This window comes from Heterodontus francisci, chromosome 28, assembly GCF_036365525.1.
Source record: "Heterodontus francisci isolate sHetFra1 chromosome 28, sHetFra1.hap1, whole genome shotgun sequence".
In the NCBI taxonomy this organism is placed as follows: domain Eukaryota; kingdom Metazoa; phylum Chordata; class Chondrichthyes; order Heterodontiformes; family Heterodontidae; genus Heterodontus; species Heterodontus francisci.
Window position 1 is genome coordinate 24,808,635 of NC_090398.1, and position 12,524 is coordinate 24,821,158.

The 12,524-nt window shown below is 43.4% G+C and overlaps 1 protein-coding gene across 16 annotated transcripts in view; it reads left to right on the forward strand.

Moving 5' to 3' along the window:
- The window catches only part of LOC137385142 (NACHT, LRR and PYD domains-containing protein 3-like), a 206,085-nt gene that overhangs the window by 63,160 nt on the left and 130,401 nt on the right, over positions 1–12,524 (forward strand). For all 16 annotated transcript variants that reach the window (XM_068060009.1, XM_068060020.1, XM_068060011.1 and 13 more), the window contains one exon: positions 5,729–5,917. The gene's annotated coding sequence lies outside the window, so the exon portion shown is untranslated. The remainder of the gene's footprint in view (positions 1–5,728; positions 5,918–12,524) is intronic.

Genomic DNA, 12,524 nt, shown 5'->3' on the forward strand with positions numbered 1-12,524 from the left:
GTAGGGGAAGAATCATGTTTTCAATCCCCACAGTTTCCCTGTTGAGTCTCAGATTTTAACCATTTGAATATCTTTATGTTCTAGAAATTCCTCTTATTTCCTCTGCTGAGGATTTTTGTTGCCTTTCAGTTCCCTAACTTCAAGTAGTTTTGAGGTCGGTCAACACAAGACCACTCCTCTGGTCCTTCCCTTTTCCTAGTCCCACTAAAACATTCTCCTTTTGTTTTCAGTCCACACAAGAGTTATACCCAAACCTCTGTCCTTTGTACACGTACTGACACATCTGCTGGGTATTTTCACCTCTTTGTATCATTGTCTCAGATTCACAACATTCTCAGCTTTATCCATGTCTTTCTAGTTTGGTCTGTTTCTCTTCTGTAACATTTATCATTCTAAGATCTCATATCCTGCTATTTCCAAAGTCATTCTGTGTCCCTCTCGTTTACCTGATATTCTTGTACAATGAAATTGCCTTCCGCATGTTAACAATTCTGCTCATCCCTTCTATACTGATAGAATTTGTTCACGGGAACAGACAGTAATTGTCCCACTTTGTCAAGAGCTCAATGGTTCTGGAGATCGGACCTGTGAACAAAAATGGACAAAATTACACACTCTATCCACTTCCTACTTGACGCTACTTTTCCTATTATATCAAATGGCTGAAGCCTTCTCAAAGCCACATTATCAAATCCATTCTGATAACCCAGAAAAACCGCATGTACTACACATAGTCAGATCTCATCGAAGCTGTATCACATTTCTCAAATACAACCTGTTTACAGCGAATCCATTCCAGCCTCAACTCATCATCCCCTTTATGTCTAAATTGTTTCTAATTCCATCTGCCATTACAGATGCAAGGAGATTGTCACAACTAACTATAGATTACTGGTCCATTGTTACCCTCTTCAGACTCTATCCCTATTTGAACAGAGACATTAATTGGGCTCCTTCAGTCCATCTGTGTATTTGATATTAAACAAGGATTGATGAATTGTAGTCGGAGTCCCCACTCTCTGATTTCTCATTGCAACCACAGGCACATTATCTCTGGACCCAGTGACTGATCTCAGCAATTAAACTCCATTTTAAATCCTCTCTACAGTTATATTTAACTACAGACCCACATCCTCCTCTGGTACACCAACGTTTTTACTTCCATCATGATTTTTTGAAACTAAAGGAAATATTTTATATCTCCCCAAAACTTCTTCCTCTGTAACTATTTTCCCCCAGTTCCACCACTCTCACCTCCACTGCTTGCTGACGTGCAAAGCTCACTGAGAATTGTGCCATTTCCCTTCCTTTTGCTGAACTGTGTATATGTTTTCTTTCTTATTATTACTCCCTGGAACATCTTTAATTTATAAACCTCTCCAGCTCTCTCTCTTCCTTTCAGATACTCTGTAAAACCTACCTCTTTCACCAAGCTTTTGGTCACCTAACTTAATATCTCCTAATGTAGCTTGGTGTTAAATTATGTTTGATAACGTTTATGTGAAGTGCCCTGGGATGTTTTACTACATTAAAGACACTACCATAAATGCAAGTTTGTTGTTCTTCTGCTGTTGTCCTGGAACCATTTATTAACAGTGGTGTCCACACATATTTTGTTCTCCCCTGAAAATGTCATAACTAGGAACGTTTTGCTCTGAGTCCTGTGACAACCCAGTCCCGGTCTTTCAGATACTAGATCACTTCTCACCAGCTTCTGTCTTTCCAAAGGTGTTTGGAATGATTTGTAAATTCACAGACACAACACTCAATTCCTGCTCCAGTTTTTTGAAATGTTAATTTTTCTCCGATAGTTTTTCCTGCCCAGTGACTCTCACTATTCCAAAACATCCTTCCTTTCCTCCAGATAAGAACATTTCACTATTTCATAAATCTTCTGTTCTTGCTCCATGAGTTTTATTAATTCTGCTCTCTAGTCTCAGATCTGGATATTTCCCATTTTCCAGTCACATCAGCTGCTGCCCTTCCCACAGCTCCATTTGTTGGTGGATTCAGATTGCAGCCATCCCTTCCCTTCCCCCTGAACTCACTCTCATGTCCCAAGAATGTTCCATCCTGCTCCAGCTCTGCAGCTGCACATTGACCTGCCTCATATTTACCTCCTAAAGTGACTGAGTACAAAACAATCTGGAGATCGCCAGCTCGAGGCCTTCTTTTCCTGTCTAGAGCCTTAATCTTAATATTCCCTCGATAAGCATAGTTCTATCTGTGCTACTGGTTCTGACTGTGGATATTTTCCACTCTCTTTTCATTCCCAGAGATTGTCCCACTGTTTCAGGACGTTCTGCACTCTAACCAGGGAGGTAACTTACCATTCGGGACCTGCTCAGGGCTGTAGAAGAGTCTGTCTATTCCCCTGGTTATAGAATGTCCCACCACTATTACTCTCCTATTCCTGTGTCCCACCTGTCTCTCTCCACCGCCCCACACGGGCTGGTATCCTGCTCTGTAGTGTCATATTATTGTTCAGGAAGACCATCCTCTGAGTCACTGTCTCTATCCAGTCCCCAATACAAGGTATCTATTGGACAGTTTCAGTACTCAGGGGCTCTCTCCACCTGTGATTGCGATGCCTGTCTAGATGGTCACTGACTTCCCTCTTTCTACTCAGTCCCTGTCCTGTTCCCTCTTCCTGTGTGAGCTGCAGGTTCTTGCTCAAGATCTGGACCTTCTGTCAGGACAGAAATTATATTTTCAAGTATTTTCTGAACCTGTGTCCATTCTCATTCTTGTTGAAGATGTTGGATCTTCTTTCCTCAATGATCCTTCAGTCATGTTGGTCACCGACTTCCAGATTCTGATGCTCTGTGAAAAATATAATGTTAATAGGCGGGTTAGATGGAAATATTAAAATGAGAATGAGAACGTTGCCTTGTTAAACATGATATCAGTCCCTCCTCCACCATCAGTACAATAGTTGTTAGCTCTGGGATCGAGCATTTCCCGAGTGTTACTATAAACTCTCCACATCACGTGTGACACAGACAGATTCCCAGTGAAATCCAGTGAGTCCTGCTGATCTCCACAATCCAGTTCCAGACAGGCTCCCATTGGCCCACACTCTGCACTGGGAGAGCCCTTTGGTAAGATTTACTCTCACAGTACAGTGAAATACCAGCCTCATTGGGAACACAGGAACAGGAGTAGGCTATTCAGCCCCTCGACCCTATTCTGTCATTCAATAAGATCATGTCTGACCTGTATCCTAACTCCATCCACCCATCATGGCTTCATAGTCACTTAATAAACTTTCCCAGCAAAAATCTATTGATCACGATCTACAATGATTAATTGAGCTAGGATGTTCTGCCTTTTGTGGGAGGGAGTTGTACATTTCCACCACCCTTTGAGAGACAATGTTTTACCTTAGTTCATTCTTGAATGGCCTGACTTTGATTTTCAGGTTATGTTCCCTTGTCCTAGACTCCCAACGAGCAGAAAAAGTTTCTGTCTACTCTCTCAATCCATTTCAAAATCCTAAAAGCCTCAATCAAATCACCCCACAACCTTCTAAATGTTATAAATAAATGGATAAAAAGATATAACCTGTCTAAGGTGCAGTACACCGTTCTGAGCTTGTGAATATTCTGCAGGGAAATATGAAACAGAATTAAATGATCCTTCACTCGGTTTTACACAGTGTGCTAGGAAAGTATTATTTTATTCACAGATTTATATTTCATGTTTTGATTTGTTGCATTTTGATATTGGTGGAGAGGTAGAGCAGAGGATTGTGTTGTCAGCGAACATGTGAAAACTGATAACTCGTCTTTGATAATGTCTAAAAGCGCAGCATGTAGATGAGAAATAGGAGGGGATGAGGAAAGATCCAGAGGTAATGGTGAGGGGGCAGGTAGAGAAGTCATTAAAAAAGATTCTCTGGCTGTCATTGGATGTAAGTGTGGAAACAAAGTGAGGTCAGTCCCTCTGAGCTGGATAATGGATGAGAGGCAGTGAAGGAGGATGTTGTGCTCGATGGTGTCAGTGACTGCAGAGGTCAAGAAGAATGAGGATGGACAGTTTTTCAGAGTCACAGTCAGAGAAGGTATTATTCCAGTTCAGTACTGTGCAGGAGCAGAAACCCCATTGGAGAGATTTAAATATGAAGTTGTGAGAAAGATGGACAGAGCTTCGTGAGGTGAGAAAACATTGAGAGCAAATTGAGGCTGGAGATGGAGATACACATGTCTAACTCTTCACCTACAGGTCGAACTGAGCGAGTCTCTGATCAAACTATCTCCTCTGAAATACAGTCTTCTCATTTGTGGTTTAATGTTAAACTCAGTTCACTGTTACAGAATATTCCACTCTGGCTGGAAGACTGGAATCTCTCCGTTCCACCACTGGAGTTTGCTTGTTGCAGACTCCAGAATTAGATCAAAGCTTCGGATTCTCTTTGTACAAAACTGCTTCAGAAAATGTGTCATCGTCACTTCCCTTTTTACACAGAATTAACAGCACCGAACCAGGCAATTCGGCCCGATTCTTCCACGTTTATGCTCTACACAAGCCTCCTTCCACCCCTTTTCACAAACCCGATGAGCATAATCTTCGAATCCTTTCTCCCTCAAGTGTGTTCACCTAACTTCCCCTGAAATGTATGTTTTCATTGCAGTGAGAATCTGTAACCTGGAGCCGGCCGTCACATCAAATCTGAACAGTTCGCATGTTCCCCCATTCCACTGACCCAGCCTCGCACCCGCTCACCCAGTCCCACACCCACTGACCCAGTCCCACACCCACTGACCCAGTCCCACACCCACACACCCAGTCCCACACCCACACCCACTGACCCAGTCCCACACCCACACCCGCCCACCCAGTCCCACACCCACTGACCCAGTCCCACACCCATACCCACTGACCCAGTCCCACACCCACACCCGCCCACCCAGTCCCACACCCACTGACCCAGTCCCACACCCATACCCACTGACCCAGATATTTAAAAATTCCTTTGGAATCTGCTTCCACCAATATTTCATGTCATACATTCCAGATTTTAACAACCCTTTTTGTTCCATTCCCTCTCTTCATTTACCAATTATTTTAAAACTGTGATTTCTGGTTGCTGACACTTGCCAGAGGAAACAGATTCTCCAGACTCACTCAAACACAATCTCTCTATTTTTAATATCTCTATTCAGTCTGCTGTTAACCTTCCCTGCTCTAAAAAGAACAATTCCAGCTTCTCCAATCTCACCATGTAACTGCAATCCCTCACCCCTGGTATCATACTGGTAAATCTCCTCTCTATCCCCTCCAAAGATTTCCTGAAATGTGGTGCCCAGAATTGTACACAGTACTCCAGCTGATACCTCACCTGTAACCAAGGCAGTAACAAGGACTTTAAACTCGTAAATGGAGGGAAGGGATCAGGTGGGAAAGGTAGGAATACAATAATTATAAATAATAGTTCAAAAGCAAATGAAAGGGAAGAGATTAGAGTAACAGTTAGAAACTGTGATTTATGCACTATAGGTAAAAGGAAAACGAAAAGATGTAAAGAAATTAAATGCGGAGAAAGGAATAAACATGTGATTAAAATATTAGAGCAGAATCACAGGGTGTGTCCAAAATCGAAAATAAATGTTGTTAATAGAAACACACCGAGTATAAAGAACACAATAAATTCGATGCTGAGACAGATCCAGTTGAAATAAGGAAAGGTCATTAAGCTGAAACATTGATGTTGTTTCTCTCCCCACAGACACTGCCAGACCTGCTGACTATTTCCTGCGTTGAACTCAGCCCAGATCAAGGAGGCTTCGAGACGTTTCCGGCCTTCCTGTGCCGCGCAGGCACAGTTACAGCCTTTCCCCGCGCAAACGCGTTGTTACTAGCTTCCGGGAATCCGGGTATTCTCCATGACGGGCGATGCGAGCTGGTCTGAGTAACGGTCAGTAACAGTTACAACAGAGCATAGTATTAATATAGTTATAGTATTAATATAGAGTAAAATAGCATCAATACAGAGAAATATAGTATCAATATAGAGTAAAATAGCATCGATTATAGAGTGATACATTATTAATATTGTTATATTATTAATATAGAGTAAAATAGCATCAATACAGAGAAATATAGTATTAATATAGAGTAAAATAGCATCGATATAGAGTGATACAGTATTAATATAGTTATAGTATTAATATAGAGTAAAATAGCATCATAATAGAGAGATAAAGTATTAATATAGTTATAGTATTAATATAGAGTAAAATAGCATCAATACAGAGAAATATAGTATTAATATAGAGTAAAATAGCATCGATATAGAGTGATACAGTATTAATATAGTTATAGTATTAATATAGAGTAAAATAGCATCGATATAGAGTGATACAGTATTAATATAGTTATAGTATTAATATAGAGTAAAATAGCATCGATATAGAGTGATACAGTATTAATATAGTTATAGTATTAATATAGAGTAAAATAGCATCGATATAGAGTGATACAGTATTAATATAGTTATAGTATTAATATAGAGTAAAATAGCATCGATATAGAGTGATACAGTATTAATAGTTATAGTATTAATATCGAGTAAAATAGCATCGATATAGAGTGATACCGTATTAATAGTTATAGTATTAATATAGAGTAAAATAGCATCGTAATAGAGAGATAAAGTATTAATACAATTATAGTATTAATATAGAGTAAAATAGCATCGATATAGAGTGATATAGTATTAATACAATTATAGTACTAATATAGAGTAAAATAGCATCGATATAGAGTGATATAGTATTAATATAGTTATAGTATTAATATAGAGTAAAATAGCATCGATATAGAGTGATACAGTATTAATAGTTATAGTATTAATACAGAGTAAAATAGCATCGATATAGAGTGATATAGTATTAATATAGTTATAGTATTAATATCGAGTAAAATAGCATCGATACAGAGATATATAGTATTAATATAGAGTAAAATAGCATCGATATAGAGTGATATAGTATTACATAGAACATAGAACATGGAACAGTACAGCACAGTACAGGCCCTTCGGCCCACGATGTTGTGCCGAACCTTTAACCTACTCTAAGATCAACCTAACTACCTACCCTTCATTCTACTATCATCCATGTACCTATCCAAGAATCGTTTAAATGCCCCTAATGTATCTGCTTCTACTACCACCGCTGGCAGCGCATTCCACGCACCCACCACTCTCTGTGTAAAGAACCTACCTCTGACATCTCCCCGAAACCTTCCTCCATTCACCTTAAAATTATGCCCCCTGGTGATAGCCCTTTCCACCCTTGGACAAAGTCTCTGGCGATCCACTCTATCTATGCCTCTCATCATCTTGTACCCCTCTATCAAGTCACCTCTCATCCTTAAAATAAAAGCAAAATACTGCGGCTGCTGGAAATCTGAAATAAAAACAAGAAATGCTGGAACCACTCAGCAAGTCTGGCAGCATCTGTGGAAAGAGAAGCAGAGTTAACGTTTCGGGTCAGTGACCATTCATCGGAACTGACAAATATTAGAAAAATCACAGGTTATAAGCAAGTGAGGTGGGGGTGGGGCAAGAGATAACAAAGGAGGTCCAGATTGGACCAGGCCACATAGCTGACCAAAAGGTCACGGAGCAAAGGCAAACAATATGTTAATGGTGTGTTGAAAGACAAAGCATTAGTACAGATTAGGTGTAAATACACTGAATATTGAACAGCAGCAAGTGCAAACCTGAAAAAAAACCAGTGGGTAAGCAAACTGAACAAACTAAGATGAAATGAAATAAATGCAAAAAAAAAATGTAAAAAAGAATGTAAAAAAAAAGGAAGAAAAAATAACTAAAAATGACAGTAAAATGGGGGGCTGTCATGCTCTGAAATTATTGAACTCAATGTTCAGTCCGGCAGGCTGTAGTGTGCCTAATCGGTAAATGAGATGCTGTTCCTCGAGCTTGCGTTGATGTTCACTGGAACACTGCAGCAAACCCAGGACAGAGATGTGAGCATGAGAGCAGGGGGGAGTGTTGAAATGGCAAGCAACCGGAAGCTCAGGGTCCTGCTTGCGGACTGAGCGGAGATGTTCCGCAAAGCGGTCACCCAGTCTGTGCTTGGTCTCCCCAATGTAGAGGAGACCACACTGTGAGCAGCGAATACAGTATACTACATTGAAAGAAGTACAAGTAAATCACTGCTTCACCTGAAAGGAGTGTTTGGGGCCTGGGATAGTGAGGAGACAGGAGGTAAATGGGCAGGTATTACACCTCCTGCGATTGCAAGGGAAGGTGCCCTGGGTCGGGGACGAGGTGGTGGGGGTAATGGAGGAGTGGACCAGGGTGTCATGGAGGGAACGATCCCTTCGGAATGCTGACAGGGGAAGGGAGGGGAAGATGCGATTGGTAGTGGCATCACGCTGGAGGTGGCGGAAATGGCGGAGGATGATCCTTTGGATATGGAGGCTGGTGGGGTGAAAAGTGAGGACAAGGGGAACCCTGTCACGGTTCTGGGAGGGAGGGGAAGGGGTGAGGGTAGAGGTCGGGGAATGGGTCGGACACGGTTGAGGGCCCTGTCAACCACAGTGGGGGGAAATCCTTGGTTGAGGAAAAAGGAGGTCATATCAGAAGCAGCGTCATGAAAGGTAGCATCATCAGAGCAGATGCGTCGGAGACAGAGAAACTGGGAGAATGGAATGGAGTCCTTACAGGAGGTAGGGTGTGGAGAAGTGTAGTCGAGGTAGCTGTGGGAATCGGTGGGCTTATAATGGATATTAGTAGACAACCTATCCCCAGAGATGGAGACAGAGAAGTCGAGGAAGGGAAGGGAAGTGTCAGAGATGGACCATGTAAAGGTGAGAGAAGGGTGGAAATTGGAAGCAAAGTTGATAAAGTTTTCCAGTTCGGGGCGGGAGCAGGAAACGTCACCGATACAGTCATCAATGTACCGGAAAAAGAGTTGGGGGAGAGGGCCTGAGTAGGACTGGAACAAAGAATGCTCGACATATCCCACAAAAATACAGGCATAACTGGGACCCATGCGGGTACCGAAAGCGACACCTTTTACTTGAAGGAAGTGCGTGGAGTTGAAGGAGAAGTTGTTCAATGTGAGAACAAGTTCAGCCAGGCGGAGGAGGGTGGTGGTGGATGGGGACTGGTTGGGCCTCTGTTCCAGGAAGAAGCGGAGAGCCCTCAAACCATCCTGGTGGGGGATGGAGGTGTAGTGCGATTGGACGTCCATAGTGAAGAGGAGGCGGTTGGGACCAGGAAACTCGGGCCCCCTCCCCCAACTCTTTTTCCGGTACATTGATGACTGTATCGGTGCCGTTTCCTGCTCCCGCCCCGAACTGGAAAACTTTATCAACTTTGCTTCCAATTTCCACCCTTCTCTCACCTTTACATGGTCCATCTCTGACAGTTCCCTTCCCTTCCTCAACTTCTCTGTCTCCATCTCTGGGGATAGGTTGTCTACTAATATCCATTAGAAGCCCACCGACTCCCACAGCTACCTCGATTACACTTCTTCACACCCTACCTCCTGTAAGGACTCCATTCCAATTCTCCCAGTTTCTCCGTCTCTGACGTATCTGCTCTGATGATGCTACCTTTCATGACGGTGCTTCTGATATGACCTCCTTTTTCCTAAACCGAGGATTTCCCCCCACTGTGGTTGACAGGGCCCTCAACCGTGTCCGACCCATTCCCCGCACCTCTACCCTCACCCCTTCCCCTCCCTCCCAGAACCGTGACAGGGTTCCCCTTGTCCTCACTTTTCACCCCACCAGCCTCCATATCCAAAGGATCATCCTCCGCCATTTCCGCCACCTCCAGCGTGATGCCACTACCAGTCGCATCTTCCCCTGTCAGCATTCCGAAGGGATCATTCCCTCCATGACACCCTGGTCCACTCCTCCATTACCCCCACCACCTCGTCCCCGTCCCAGGGATCCTTCCCCTGCAATCACAGGAGGTGTAATACTTGCCCATTTACCTCCTCTCTCCTCACTATCCCAGGCCCCAAACATTCCTTTCAGGTGAAGCAGTGATTTACTTGTACTTCTTTCAATGTAGTATGCTGTCTTCGCTGCTCACAGTGTGGTCTCCTCTAAATTGGGGAGACCAAGTGCAGACTGGGTGACCGCTTTGCGGAACATCTCCGCTCAGTCCGCAAGCAGGACCCTGAGCTTCCGGTTGCTTGCCATTTCAACACTCCCCCCCTGCTCTCATGCTCACATCTCTGTCCTGGGATTGCTGCAGTGTTCCAGTGAACATCAACGCAAGCTCAAGGAACAGCATCTCATTTACCGATTAGGCACACTACAGCCTGCCGGACTGAACATTGAGTTCAATAATTTCAGAGCATGACAGCCCCCCATTTTACTTTCATTTTTAGTTATTTTTTCTTCCTTTTTTTTTACATTCTTTTTTACATTTTTTACAATCATTTTTTTGCATTTATTTCATTTCATCTTAGTTTGTTCAGTTTGCTTCCCCACTGGTTTTTTTTCAGGTTTGCACTTGCTGCTGTTCAATATTCAGTGTATTTACAGCTAATCCGTAGTAATGCTTTGTCTTTCAACACACCATTAACATATTGTTTGCCTTTGCTCCGTGACCCTTTGGTCAGCTATGTCGCCTGGTCCAATCTAGACCTCCTTTGTTATCTCTTGCCCCACCCCCACCTCACTTGCTTATAACCTGTGACTTTTCTAATATTTCTCAGTTCCGATGAAGGGTCACTGACCCGAAACGTTAACTCTGCTTCTCTTTCCACAGATGCTGCCAGACCTGCTGAGTGGTTCCAGCATTTCTTGTTTTTATTTCACCTCTCATCCTTCTTCGCTCCAATGAGAAAAGCCCTAGCTCCCTCAATCTTTCTTCGTAGGACATTCCCTCCAGTCCAGGCAGCATCCTGGTAAATCTCTTCTGCACCCTCTCTAAAGCTTCCACATCCTTCATATAATGAGGCGACCAGAACTGAACACAATATTCCAAGTGTGGTCGAACCAGGGCCTTATAGAGCTGCAGCATAACCTCGCGGCTCTTAAACTCATTCCCCCCGTTAATGAAAGCCAACACACCATACGCCTTCTTAACAACCCTATCAACTTGGGTGGCAACTTTGAGCGATCTATGGACATGGACCCCAAGATCCCTCTGTTCCTCCACACTACCAAGAATCCTGTCTTTAATCCTGTATTCCGCATTCAAGTTCGACCTTCCAAAATGAATCACTTCACACTTTTCCAGGTTGAACTCCATCTGCCACTTCTCAGCCCAGCTCTGCATCCTGTCAATGTCCCGTTGCAACCTACAACAGCCTTCCACACTATCCACAACTCCAGCAACATTCGTGTCATTGGCAAACTTGCTAACCCAGCCTTCCACTTCCTCATCCAAGTCATTTATAAAAATCACAAAGAGCAGATGTCCCAGAACAGATCCTTGTGGAACACCACTGGTCACCGAGCTCCATGCTGAATACTTTCCATCTACTACCACCCTCTGACTTCTATGGGCCAGCCAATTTTGTATCCAGACAGCCAACTTTCCATGAATCCCATGCCTCCTTACTTTCTGAATGAGCCTACCATGGGGAACCTTATCAAACGCCTTGAAAAATCCATATACACCACATCCACTGCTCTTCCTTCATCAATGTGTTTTGTCACATCTTCAAAGAATTCAATAAGGCTTGTGAGGCATGACCTGCCCCTGACAAAGCCATGCTGACTGTCTCTAATCAAACCATGCTTTTCCAAATAATCATAAATCCTATCTCTCAGAATCCTCTCCAATAATTTGCCCAAAACCGACGTAAGACTGACTGGTCTATAATTCCCAGGGTTATCCCTATTCCCTTTCTTGAACAAGGGAACAACATTTGCCACGTTCCAATCATCCGGTACTACTCCAGTGGACAGTGAAGACGCAAAGATCATCGCCAAAGGCGCAGCAATCTCTTCCCTCGCTTCCCGTAATATCCTTGGGTATATCCCGTCTGGCCCCGGGGACTTATCTGTCCTCATATCATTCAAAATTTCCAGCACATCCTCCCTCTTAACCTCAGCCTGTTCGAGCATATCAGCCTGTTCCATGCTGTCCTCACAAACGATCAGGTCCCTCTCACTAGTGAATACTGAAGCAAAGTATTCATTTAGGACCTCCCCTACCTCCTCTGACTCCAGGCACAAGTTCCCTCCACTATCCCTGATCGGTCCTACCCTCACTCTGGCCATCCTCTTGTTCCTCACATAAGTGTAGAACGCCTTGGGATTTTCCTTAATCCTACCCGCCAAGCCTTTTTCATATCCGCTTCTAGCTCTCCTAAGTCCATTCTTCAGTTCCTTCCTGGCTCCCTTGTAACCCTCTAGAGCCCTGTCTGATCCTTGCTTCCTCACCCTTAAGTAAGCTTCCTTCTTCCTCTTGACTAGCTGTTCCACATCTCTTGTCAATCAAGGTTCCTTCACCCTACCATCCCTTCCCTGCCTCATCGGGACAAACCTATCCAGCAGTCGCAGCAAGTTCCCAATTTATG